Here is a 13,608-nt window from a genome sequence, read left to right on the forward strand (position 1 = left end):
TGCACTTTCACTTTGTGTTTGACTTATTAATAATAATAATAATGACTTATCTCCAGATGCCTCAGTCCTGCAGCCCCACAATGGAGAGATACGTAGGGCTGTATTTTGCGTGTCTTAAGTACCAGGTCTTATTTCCTAACTTGAGTAAACTGAAGACCTGGAGGCGTGATCAATGCTCTTTGGCCACTCAGAATAGCCAAATGGCATTGATCACGCCTCCAGGTCTTTAGTTTAACTCATTAACATCGTTTTCATACCATGGATGTGATAAGAAAATGTATCAAACATAAGGGAAATATGAAATAGTACCGGGTGTACCAGTTTGGGCGTTTGAGTCAGTTCAATGGGAAAATACATTGATTAAACAAACGTTTGATTGATTGAGTTGTACAATGTTATACAACCCTAAACTAATTTAGAATACATTGTTTTGAAAGACAGCTGACTGTACATATAATATTGTCCAATATGTCAAATATGTAAATATTACATTGGTATTTAATGGTATGGCGTGTGTTACAATTGACCCACTTTTGCAAGTTGTTCTTTGGCGTTGCTTACAGACCAGAATGAACGTGCATTCCGTCTAAACACGATGCAAACTAATGAAGATCATAAGCATGAAGACATTTTTATTCACCAACATCAAAGAAACTAATTGTAGCCCACATAATACTCCAGGTGTAAAATGTTACGCATTTTGAGAAAAGTCAGCTTTTCGCCAATAACTCCCCGTAGGATGAAGGATGAAGGTAAACACTTCAAACTTCCTGGGCACGTATAGAGTACGTTGCTGTACACATACATACTGACGCGATGGCGTCTTGATGGCGTTGACCAATCAAGAGATAACGTGCATGTTACAACCCTGACGCGTTACAACTGTGGCGGCTCTCCCCTACTTTACTTTAGCGGTGAAGGTACTGGGCTGTGTTTAAAACCAATATGTAAATCATTTTGTTGTGATTTTCTTCTCTTCAAGAAATGGCTGCCAAACTGAGCGCCGGAGAGAGGGAACGGGAAGACCTTCAGAGCAGACTGAGCAGCAGTGAGACCGAAGTCCAGGTTCTACAGACTAGACTCAATACCACTGAAGACCAGGTCCAGGTTCTAGAGACCAGCCTGGGTACCACTGAAGACCAGGTCCAGGTTCTACAGACCAGACTGAATACCACTGAAGACCAGGTCCAGGTTCTAGAGACCAGACTGGGCAGCAGTGAGAGCAGTGTGGAGGCCTTGAAGAAGGACAGTGAAGGTGATAATAATCATATTATGTTCAGTATGTACGTACAGTAGGAGAGGACAGTGCTGAGGAGAAAAAAAAGTGACTTACTTGATTTGAAAAAGCTGTGAAGGCACTGGCTGTTTAAAATGTGTATTTAATCGTTTTTTGATTTTTTTAATATATTTTTTATCCCACGATTTTGTAAACCATTTTTCACCCCTGTGTCAATCATCTAATGTGATCCTGGGCTCTACACCCCCTCCGCCAACCTATACCCCATATATGGGGGACAAGGGGAGAGCAACGGACTTGAACTCATGCTTCCTTCATGCCTGAGTGTCCAAGTTATTTAATCGTTTTTGAAGAAGGAAAGTTAATGCCGGTCAGGACAGAACATTGTCGGGAAACAAAATGACTGAATTTAGTGTTAATTGATTTTAATAACTTCATTTGATGCTTGGAGAATAGTTAGTTGTTCATGTTATTGATTGTATAGTTGATCTACTCAAATGAAACTACAGATGGATTTGATTTAATATGAACGTTGTTGATTGCAGCCCATCTTGCTCAGCTGTCCACCGTGGAGAACAGCCTCGCTGACACTGACAACAAGGTGCAGGAACTGTGGAGTAAGTACAGTATGTTTATCGAATATGTTGTTAAAGGGACACTTCACCCTTTTTGCAAAAACATATATGTTAATGACGTTAAGAAGCTTTAGAACACTTTCATGGGGGTCTTTATGTGTGTAATATGTGGTTTTAGATATTTTAGATTGTAGCAGTGAGCCTGTTGTCTCTGATGTCATGGACACTGGGCTCACTTCCTTCCTGGACTACATGTTGTCTCAGTAAGACAGCTCTCCCACTATCCACAAGGAGGAGCAGTGCACCAAATAATTATGGGAATTGTAGTCCAGGAAGGTAGTGAGACCAGTGCCCATGACATCAGAGACACTGTGCTCACTGCTACAATCTAAAATAGCTAAAACCACATTACACACATAAAGACCCCCAGGAAAGTGTTCTAAAGCTTCTAAACATCATTAACATATATATTTTTGCAAAAAGGGTGAAGTGTCCCTTTAAGCATTATATAACAAAAAAAAAGACATAATGATAAGTGTTATGGGGCTTTAATAGGGCTGATGGTATCATTAATGCTATTAAAGAATATTATAAACAGTTATGTAATGTTCCTGTGTTGACAGACAAGCCACAGATTGCCTTCTCTGTTGGTCTGAGTAATGATGGATATGTTGGACCATTTAATTCTATCACCACTCTGGTCTACAAGAAGGTCTTCACCAACATCGGCAACGCCTACAATGGATCCACAGGTAGGTGTGATTAAGTCTGAAGTCATGTTAATTAACTGTACTAAATTCATTACATAATTATCTCTCACCAATTACATAATGTTACTGTTAGATGGAAACCTTGTCCACAACTGTTACTTTCCAGGAAATGGGGAAAAGAAAAGGCAATTGGATACAATGTAGTTATTAGCAGGTCAAAAACACCTGATGTGACATGTTGTGATCTTGTAGATCTGCTATTTTGCTACTATATACTATAAAAATGTAAAAGTATCATTCACTGGTTTTCAGACTTAGTTTTTTTTTTTTTTACAGTAATGTAAATTAATATTTCCCATTGAAATCAATAGTGAATGCAGGGATGACAGAACTTTATTGTAATTTGGTTTTAATTAACTGTGTTTGTGTGTGTGTGTGTGTGTGTGTGTGTGTGTGTGTGTGTGTGTGTGTGTGTGTGTGTGTGTGTGTGTGTGTGTGTGTGTGTGTGTGTGTACGCACGTGCGTGCGTGCGTGCATATACATATGTGTGCATGCATGTGTGTTCTCTACATAGGCATCTTCACATCTCATGTTAAAGGTGCTTATCACTTCAGGTTCACTGCAGCTGTCAATGGTAAATCACCAGAGCGTGTTTATATCTATATGTATAAAAATGGTCAGCGTATCATGCGGAACGAGGGATACAACAATCATGGAGTCACGGAATCCATTTCTAATGGAATGATCGTAGAGCTGGAGGAGGGAGACACCGTTGACATGAGGATACCTCCTACGTTCAGGCTCTATGATGACTCAAGCAACTTCAGCACATGGAGTGGTGTTCTGGTCTATTCTATGTAACACTGATACCAGTACCACTACTGTATAGAGAGTACATGTAACAGTGATACCAGTACTATTACTTTATAGAGAGTACATGTAACAGTGATACCGCTACTATTACTTTATAGAGAGTACATGTAACAGTGATACCAGTACTATTACTTTATAGAGAGTACATGTAACAGTGATACCGCTACTATTACTTTATAGAGAGTACATGTAACAGTGATACCAGTACTATTACTCAATCAGTGAATAAACACATATTCAAAAGCACTATTGTCTGTTCATTGTATACTATTATTATGTTTAAGACTATAATAATTAACCGATTAGGCCGATTCTAAAAATGCCTCGTGTTCGTCTAGTTTTAGTCGACTAAATGTCATAAGATTTTTTAGTCGACTAAATCTGCAGTCGGTTTAGTCGAACAACATGTATTTCGGCGGGCCTTGATGCCGTCGTAACGACCGCCATCGTCACTTGCTGAAGTGAAAATAGCCGATCTACACAGTGAGCTTGTAGATCTACAGTGAGCTTGTAGATCGTGAGTGAGCTTGTAGATCGGCTATTTTCAGCATGCAACCAATTGTAAAAAGACTTATACCGGATCTCTTGTCCACTAAAGTCCCTTCCTAACATTTTAGTCTACTTTTTTAATTTTGATCGACGAAATTGTCAGTATATTTAGACTCAGTTTGAGTCATCGTAGCTTAGTTTTCATTTAGTTTCCATGTAGTTTCCGTCAGTGAAAAAAGGTAGTCGACGAACATTTTTCGTCTCAGTCGACAGAAACAACAGTGCACTGGACCATTGATATGCATACGATATAGGCTCATTCCTGGTGTAACACACACACACACACACACACACACACACACTGCCACTGCAAAGGCCCGGTCTCCCCATGTCCGTATGTTAGATTTGTGGGGTTCCAGTTGGTTGGCAGTGCTTGACCTGAGGGAGCGGGAGGGGACATGGCGGTTGATGAGTTCAGAGAGGTAGAGGGGGGCCTGGTTGTTGAGGGTTTTGTAGGTGATGGTGAGTATTTTAAATTCAATCCTGGACTTGACTGGGAGCCAGTGGAGTTCACGGAGGATGGGTGTGATAACTGCAGCAGCCCCTCATCCCCTTTCAAGACTGATGACCCTGCCTCAGCGCGCACACACACACACACACACGCAGACACACACACACACACACACACACAAACACACACACACACACACACACACACACACACACACACACACACACTTTCCCAAACATGGACGACCCCCCCCCCCCCCCGTGTGCGTGTGCTTTGGCAATGTAAACGTATGTTTTCTCATGCCAATAAAGCCCTTTGAATTGAATTGTGTGTGTGGGGGGTAAATTGAAACGAAACAAAACAACAACCTAAATTTGATAGAGGGCTGTGTACAGGCTGTGTACGACACTAGCTCTATGATCAAGCAGAAACAACACGCGGTGTGTGCGTAGCTCACCTCACGACCAGCATGAACTAGTGAAGAAAATTATATAATCCAATCGCAAATTGATTCAGTCCCAGTCCCAGTCCCAACAACCCCGAGAGTACTCGACACGCGTTGCCCGTGCATGCGCGCGCGTGCATGCGTGTGCATGTGCGCGCGCGTGCATGCGTGCCTCTTTGCAACCAGCATGCAGCGCCAGCTGGTGCTACAGGGTGGTGCACCAACTCTCTCAAAACGATATTTTTATCCAGGGCCAGATTGGGTACTTGGGTACCCCTGGCCTGGAGCCAGGGGGCCCCTGTATAAACGGGGGACCCCGTTATTTTTTTTATTTTTTGTTTTTTATATTTTTTCCTAGCTTTACATTTTTTTAAATGTTTTTCAGTAAAAAAAAGATTTCTAAATCGCATGTAAAAAGTGGCACCTGTGACAAAGATGGCTGACTGACTGTGGCACTGAAGGAGTTAAGAAAACAATCTTATATATGATGATCTTATGTTTATTTATTTTTCAATTTTGAATCTGTAAAGCTATGATCCAACAAAAGTGTTTGTATTCCATTCTAAGGTCTGCAGAAAGGCAGTAGAAAAAATGCGGAACAGGACAGGACAGCTCATTGGCGGAAGACGGGAAATTGCCGTCATTGATGAGAGCCTCTTCCGCCATAAGAGAAAGGTGTGTATACTGGTGGTGTCTTTTAAACCTATTAAATGGCAGATGTTGGACAAAATTTGATTATTTTGTTTCTCACCTGATTCTGACAGGACATTAGGGGCTTCATTTTCGTCACCGCTAAACCCCTTATCCCTAAACTTCTTTGCCTTTTTTTACTATTTTGCAAAACATTTTTAAATAGTTAAAATGGCCAGTCTACAAGCTCACAACGTGTCAATGTAGATTGGCTGGTTGAACTATGAAAAAATGTTTTTACAAATAGTAAAAAAAAAAGGCAAAGAAGTTTAGGGATAAGGGGTTTAGCGGTGACGGAAATGGAGCTAGACAGGACTAGACAGGATAAAAGACATCTACCCTAATCGGCTCACTGCAAATACCCTGAATTTGCCTTAATCCAATATGCCACCATTGACAACCTATTATAAGGTAATATTTTCAAAATGTTGTTATGCTTTAAGTATCATGTGACGTGTCAATCTAGGGGGTTTTCATATTTCTGAATCCATTCCAAGCATTAGTTTTGCACAAGAAGCACTCCTTGGGCTAAAAACGGCCATAGCTGTCAACACAAAAATGTGATGAGGTCAACACATTTTGGGGGCATTTGGGTAAGTGGCTATGGCCAAATTTTGTCCAAGGAGTGTCTTTCATGCGAAACTAATGCTTGGAATGTATTCAGAATCATGAAACCCCCGTAGTTTGACACGTCACATGCTACTTAAAGAATAATGAAATGTACACTTAAATGGGTAATTAATCCATATTAATCCATATTAAACTGGTTAATTAATTTCCTAGCACAGAAATACTTGGAATCCCCCCTATATTAAATAACAGGACACCCGGTTGAAGACCCATGCTCTAGTCTAAAGGACGGTTGCTAGAGAAACGTTGAGAATTGTGGATCTAAAACCTTCTTAACACATCTCTCTGCTGAACTCTGCACACAGACAATCAGGCAAAAGCTTAACCCTTCTGGCTGGAAAAGTATAGCCCAACTTTATTTATGGGGGGAGAAGTGGCTCCATTCACTCATTTCAAAAATCAAACATTGGGACTTTACTTAACATCTTCAGTCACAAGTTTTGTTTTATCTTTAATCCAGGATCTTGCATCATGTCTTTATTATAGTTATGTAAATTACGTTTTTTTTTTTTTATTGTTTTGTGTCATCACAACAGTATGCAAGAGGAAGAGTGGGTGAGACTTGGCAGAGGAAAAAGTGGGTGTTCGGCATGGTAGGTGTCCAGCCGAACAAAAGGGCAAAACCAATCCTGCGCCTAGTGCCAAAAAGAGGCCGAAGAGAACTTATTCCGATCATCGTTCACCATGTGCGGATGGGCTCAACAATCATGAGTGATGAATGGCGGCCCTACCGCACCCTTTCTGACTTTGGTTACAACCACAAGACTGTTAACCATTCCAGGTGGTTTGTGGATCCACGCACAGGTGCTCATACACAGCATATTGAGAGAGCCTGGCGGAGTGTTAAAGAACATGTTTCAAGGCAAAGAGGAAATCGGACAGAGCGCCTGCTGACTGACCACCTCTGTCTGGTTGAGTGGACGGAATGGCTGGGCCTAAAAAACAAAGACGGGCCCCTTGGAAGGCTGCTCCATGACATTGGAAAGTGCTACAGAGTGTAGGACTGTACAGAGTTTGTGTCTCAGAGGAGGACTGTGGACAATTAAATATGCACGGCTGCACGCGCATGCACGCACACACACACACACACACACACACACACACACAGCTACTTGCTTATGAAAGAGTGAAATGATTAAGCATTGTACCTAATGTTTACAACAGGGTCCACTATTTCAAATTCATCAGATAATGTGCAGTTCAATAAAATTGTTTCAATGCAAATATGTTGTATGTGACTTTTGTTATTATGGTAGTGAAGACTATTGTCAGGTAAAAAACATTTCAGGCATCAAGGATGATGCCTGATTCACATTTGGGGATATTTCGTAATGTTCATTTGTTAATGTACTCCAATCTAGAAAGACAACATCGGCACACCAGTGGCATCTGAAAGAGTATCCTGGAAATTGTGGTGCTTCCAGGAGGTCCAGATTCAGTGCTGCAAGCGCCAAGTTCAGTGGTGTTGGAGGAAGACATGGTCATTGACTGCCTTCAATGACATTCTAAATGCTCTCCCACATTGAGTATACCAGGTTTCAAGTGTTTCTTTGAGAAAAAGATCTTCCTGTCTCTGTATAGTGCAACATTTTCAGTATAAATTCAAACACTGAGAACCAAACTATATCCGTCATAGACAGTACTTACCCCTGTTAGTAGATGAAACATCACGCTTGTTTGAAGTGGGGGGCACTCTTATCATACATCAGATTCCGTGGAAAGCCAATAAAATCATCACAAATGTCATTCCGGCCAGTCACTTTTGGCATCTTCACTTTTCTGCCGTCACTTATGTAAATGTCCATAACAAATGTTACGTTAACCATTTTGTTGTTTATAAGTCACTGTTTACTTGTTAATAAATACATTATGAATGGTTTATAAATGTTTACGCATACTGTTCCCACTTTAAACGAAGTAACTCCAAAATGCTTATTCAAGTGTTAATACATGCATTGTTAACCATCTGTTCATGTTAATAGATACATTATTAATGCTTTGTAAATGTTCTACCATGCTGTTCCCACTTTAAACGAAGTGCCTCCAAAATGCTTATTCAAGTGTTAATACATGCATTGTTAACCATCTGTTCATGTTGTTTAGTTGTTAATAAATACATTATTAATGCTTTGTAAATGTTCTACCATGCTGTTCCCACTTTAAACGAAGTGCCTCCAAAATGCTTATTCAAGTGTTAATACATGCATTGTTAACCATCTGTTGATTGATTGATTGATTGTTTATTTATTTTCGTGTCATGCACACCTTGTGCCCAACCCTCATGGGTTTATAAGACACCATTTCACATTTGCAATTACAGCATGTTTTACAACACATAATTTATGCATTTTATAGCATGTTTACATTACACAATTCATTATATTACACCTCAGATGTATACAGAGTACTCTGTCTTCTTTCCAAAGCTTGACAAATAAAATCTGCTACAACGAAAGTCCCTTTGGCAAAACATATCTCCATTTTTACATAGTCATTTAAATATAGGAAATCCCCACATATAGAAGACATCTTATTAATCAAAATATCCCTTAAGTCATCGTACTTAGAGCAGTAAAACAGAAAGTGAACTTCGTTTTCAATTTCATCTAGATCACAGAACAGACAATATCTCTCATCTTCAGGGGTGGCATTAAACCTGCCAGTCTCCAGTGCTAATGGTAATGTTCCTGACCTTATTTGAGCACAAAGAGAACGTTGCCTTTTGTTTAAATTATACATCACATAAGGTTCTACAGTGTATATGTCCTTTATAAGGCAGTAGGTTCGCAACTTAGGTTTGTACCATAGGTCCCTACACCAGTTTTCTTTGTACCTGGAGAACATTGTATTTCTAATTTGTTGGACATTACATTGTAATCTATTTTGAAAAATAAAAAATAAATCATTTGAATAAAGTAAACTTCTCAGTTCATTTGTCCAGGGGTGACCACCTCTAAGATCCCAGTTAAAGATATTTTTGGTGAGTCTCTCCTCAGACATCTTCACCAGTCTATTCCATAGCCGTATCATTTTGCATTTGTGTCTGATGCTTGGAGGTTCCCATCCCATATCCCCGTTAATTGCTAGCAATGGAGTCAGTTTATGGACTCCCAGAAAGGATCTAATAGCTCTATGGTGCACGTTGTTACAGCTCGCATATTCTCGGCAACCCCAAACACCAGAAGCATAGTCAGACACCGGACATACGCCTGATTCGTAAAGTTGTGTGTAAGCTTTGAATCCTAAACGTCCACAGTGTTTCACTTTGTTCATGACAGAGCCTAGTGCCCTGCCTGCTGACTGAGCTAGGATATTGACAGCATCATTAAATGTCATGTGCTCATCTAAGGTCAATCCAAGATACTTGTACTGATCAGTATAAGACAACCCTATTGACCCCAAATTAAACACAACTGAACTTCTGTGTATTGCTTTCTGTCTAAAGTGTACTATTTGGGTTTTGTCCTGGTTTGCTTCCAGTCTCCATTTCCAGCACCAGTCTGCAACAATATTCAGCATTAACTGCAGATCGTTCTCCTGTTCAGCAAGTAAGACTATGTCATCTGCATATAATAATATGCTCACTTTTTGATCGCCAACTGTAATTCCCAAACCTGAATCTTTGATTTTGAGGGCTAAATCATTTACATAAATGGAGAATAATGTTGGGGACAGTATGTCTCCTTGTTTCACCCCAAATTGTTGCAGGAACCATCCAGTTCTATACTTGTTAATCTGAACACAGGCAACTGGTGCTTGATAAAGGGACTTGATGGCATTATAAAATTTCCCATTGACTCCAGATTGTAACAATCAATACTGTAGTAGGTCTCTGTTAATCCAATCAAATGCCTTCTTGAAGTCAATAAAATTCTTGCTTAATTCTTGAATGTATAATAGTAGAGACGACATAAATGTGGTCAATACATACAATACTCTCCCTTTTCTAAAACCGTTTTGCTCATTCACAAGTAGACCTGTTCTCTCAAGATGGTCTCCAAGTCTACTGTTTAAAATTGAGGAATACAGTTTATATACACAACTAATAAGACTTATCCCTCTATAGCTAAGTGGTAACTTTGGATCATTCTTTGAAGACTTTGGGATAGGTTTAATAATGCTCTTATTCCACTGTGTAGGAGTGATGCCACTGTCAAAACAAAACTGAAATAATTCAAACAAAACATTAAACAACCTCGGTGACTTCAGCACCTCATTAGAGATTTCATCGATTCCAGTAGCTTTTTTCATTTTACATCTGTCTATAGCATTTTGTATTTCTTCTCTAGAAAAGTTTGCATTCAAACACATGTTGCTACTGGTTGTATCGGAATTCATTTGAGTTTCCATTAATTTTTTTAAACAAATAGTTTCTTTCAAAAACATTTCATCAAACAAATGATTACAACCAGAGAACAAATTAGAAAAGTCATTTTCCCATTTTTGCAAAACCAACCCCTAATTCGGAACTACATTCACCATTCTCTAGGCTTACCTCCATAGGTATTTCTCTAGATTTTATTGGTCCCAATTTATTTATTTCACTCCAGAACTGTTGGGAATTATGAGTGTGTAAATAATCAATCTGTAATGAAAGACCTCTATTAAAGTTGCGTTTTGCAGTACGTATCCTCTTGTCAAATTCAGTTTGTCTTTTCTTAAATTCTATTTTTAGTCCTTCTCTCAGATTTTTATTTTTACACCTTACAAATTCTCTCTCAGCTGATCTTAAATTATCCCATAGAGACATCCCATCTGTTCATGTTGTTTAGTTGTTAATAAATACATTATTAATGCTTTGTAAATGTTCTACCATGCTGTTCCCACTTTAAACGAAGTACCTCCAAAAGTGGTAATTAATAGCATTATAACTGCATAGGAAACAGCTAATAAATGCATTATAATTTCAGTGAGAATGTTAATAACTGTCTTATAAGAATATTTTAAACAGTTAACCCCAAAGGGGGGGAAGTATCGGGGATTACCATTACCGTATGGGGATTACAGTGAATGTCTTATAAATACATTATAAATAGTTAATAAGTGTTTATTAAATTCCTTACAGATGTATATTAACAAATAATAACATAAAAAGTGTCTTATAAAGTGTCTTATAAATAACCCATTGACAGTTAATTGATGTCTTATAAATATCTTATTAACAGTTAATAAATGTTTTCAATTCCTTACAAATGTATATAAACAAATAATAAGGTTAATAAGTGTCTTATAAATAACCCATTGACAGTTAATGAATGTCTTATAATGTCTTATTAACAGTTAATAAACGTTAGTTACATGTATAATAACAAATAATAAGATTATAAGTGTATTATAACTGACTTATTAACAGTTAGTTCATGTCTTATAAATGTCTTATTAACAGGTAATAAGTGCATATAACAAGGACCTAATAATAAGGTTAAAAGGTGTATTATAACTGACTTATTAACAGTTAGTTAATGTCTTATAAATGTCTTATTAACAGGTAACAAGTGCTTATAACAAGGACCCAATAATAAGGTTAATAAGTGTATTATAACTGACTTATTAGCAGTTAGTTAATGTCTTATAAATGTCTTATTAACAGGTAATAAGTGCTTATAACAAGGACCTAATAATAAGGTTAATAAGTGTATTATAACTGACTTATTAACAGTTAGTTAATGTCTTATAAATGTCTAATTAACAGTTAATAAGTGCTTATAACAAGGACCTTAGTTTAAAGTGTTACCAAATTTGGTTTACACCTTAAAGCAAGCCCCCAAGACAGCCTGGGATTCCAGGCCCTGCAATCCCAGGAGATGAAACCCCAAAAGAGTCCCTTCTGCCAACTAGTCCTTGGACTTATTGATCAGCTACCACAGAACAGTGTCCAGCCTCAACCTCAGACCAGCACTGCTTTGCAACCACTAATTAGAGGCAACCAAATTATTAAACTAATAAAATACACATATCTGGAACATTGGACCAATCAAACCAAAACTCAAAACAAACGTAATTGTTATCTGGCCCTAAAACATGAATATAAACTGGCTGAGTATCTGTATACGGTCAAAGATAAAAAACAGCGACAGATCATGACCAAATACAGAATGAGTGGCCACAGTCTGGCCATAGAGAAAGGACGACACAAGAAGTCCTACCTACCTCCAGAACAGAGAGTCTGTGGTCATAGTACCTCAGCTGAGGTAGAGACTGAGACACACTTTCTAATTAAATATAATAATATAAGAACCACATATTTTAATAAATTTGAGTTGTTGATCCCAAAGTTTAAAGAGTTGCATGACAATGACAAACAACTCATTCTGTTGGGAGAGGGACCTGCAGCACATCTGGCTGCACAGTATGTGACTGCATGTCACAAAATGAGGGACACTTAGAAAAAATATACACAATGTGACTATTATCTTGACACAAACCATCTCGACACACCACGGACACATTTAATACTGTACATTTTGACCGGTATGACAGTATTTTCATACTGTATTGTGAAAATTTATGTTCTATTTGCTTGTTTTCCGTTATATTTTTTATATATATATATATATTTTTGTTCTTTTGTTGAACTTCATGCTTTGGCAATACTGTAGCTATTACATTCATGCCAATAAAGGTAATTGAATTGAATTGAGAGAGACAGAGAGAGAGAGAGAGAGAGAGAAAGCGAGAGAGAATGCGAGAGAGAGAGAGTGTTATGTTGTGGGCATGGCAGAGGCTGTTGTTACATGGCCTGGCCAAGAGGTGGCACAAGCATACCAGCAGTCAGTAGGAAGCAACCACCTCTTGGGAGGAAGCCAGATATAAGCTTGGCTTGGGGTGCATGACACATGTATGTTATTGCTACGTGATAAATAAACAACACCTATTGATACAGTAACCTTGTGTGGAGTATTCAGTATTCAAGATACTACATATGGCGACGAGGACAAATCGGAAGAAGTTATCGGGTGACGGGAGATTGTTTGGTTGAGTACAAACGCAGTTTGTCGTTGTTTTGATGGACACATGTCATCACAGTCATCGGAGGAGTACGAAGACAGTGTTGTGGTGGCGAGCGGCTCGGGGCCGGCGGTTGTGTCTGTGAAGATGGCTGGAACTGTGGGATCGGTGGCACATTTTGACAATAGTGTGCAGACGTGGGAGGAGTATTGTGAAATACTGGATCATTTTTTCATAGCGAATGACGTGACAAATGCTGAGAAGAAACGGGCTGTTTTGCTAAGCTGTGTGGGCGCACAGACATACACGTTGATGAGAAACTTGTTAAGTCCTGACCGCCCGGGAGAGCGATCCTATGAAGAGTTGGTGAGGCTGCTGAGAGACCATTTCAACCCGAAACCGAGTGAAATAGTACAGCGGTGGAAGTTTAACTCCAGAGACAGGAGGCAAGGAGAATCTGTTGTGGAGTATGTGGCGGAGCTACGGAAGCTCGCGCAGGA

The sequence above is a fragment of the Protomyctophum bolini genome (genome assembly GCF_963924005.1).
Source record: "Protomyctophum bolini genome assembly, chromosome: 20".
In the NCBI taxonomy this organism is placed as follows: Eukaryota; Metazoa; Chordata; class Actinopteri; order Myctophiformes; family Myctophidae; genus Protomyctophum; species Protomyctophum bolini.